This window comes from Stegastes partitus, unplaced genomic scaffold (genome assembly GCF_000690725.1).
Source record: "Stegastes partitus isolate 25-593 unplaced genomic scaffold, Stegastes_partitus-1.0.2 Scaffold639, whole genome shotgun sequence".
NCBI classification, from domain to species: domain Eukaryota; kingdom Metazoa; phylum Chordata; class Actinopteri; family Pomacentridae; genus Stegastes; species Stegastes partitus.
Genome location: NW_007578370.1, coordinates 1 through 778, shown reverse-complemented (window position 1 = coordinate 778; position 778 = coordinate 1).

Here is a 778-nt window from a genome sequence, read left to right as displayed (position 1 = left end):
ATCCTGTGCAGGGTGGGACTTTCTGTCTCATTATACTTCCTCAGAATCAGGTTCTGGTTCTGAATTACTCCAAGCAACTCTTGCGTAGTGTGAAGTAGTTTGAAAAGAGTCATAGGTGAGCTGGTGTGCTGGAGCTGTAAGGGGAGAAGGGTGGGTGGGGATAGAGGTTGTGAGTTCATAGATAATTACACTGTTACAAGAAAGTCAGAGTTCCATCTACACCATTTTAAGGCACAAGGGGAATATTTGAATAGAAAAAACTTCTAAATGTGTTGGTCTGATACACAGAGATGAGTTTCAGGGGTTTGAGCTGATCAAGTCATCAACACTTGACTTGACAGAGGAGGCAGCACTGTTCCTGGCAACAGGAGGTAAAGCATGGAGTAGGTTCATAGCTCCATGTTTTATATATTTTTTAAAAAATGTATCTCTTTTTTAAATCATACATTTTAGTTTTGTGTCAATATTACTTGCTGTATTAATTCATCCTCAGTTTTTGTCATATGTTGTGTCTATTGAGATTCATATTTATATGGACTTGCAACTGTGTGTTAGTGTATTAAAGGGCACAGGTGGGGCTCTTTGACATCAATGTGTGTTCTGAAAATAGGACAAAATAAACAACGACATAATTTACTGTCTGTGACGTGAGTGTCTGGAGAGTCCGGATTCACACTGTTGCACAATTGTTATTAAGCCCCATTCAACAGACAACAGATCCATCAGGTTGTCATTACTGGTGCAATTACATAAAAGTACTGCGGACTGATGCTAAGCA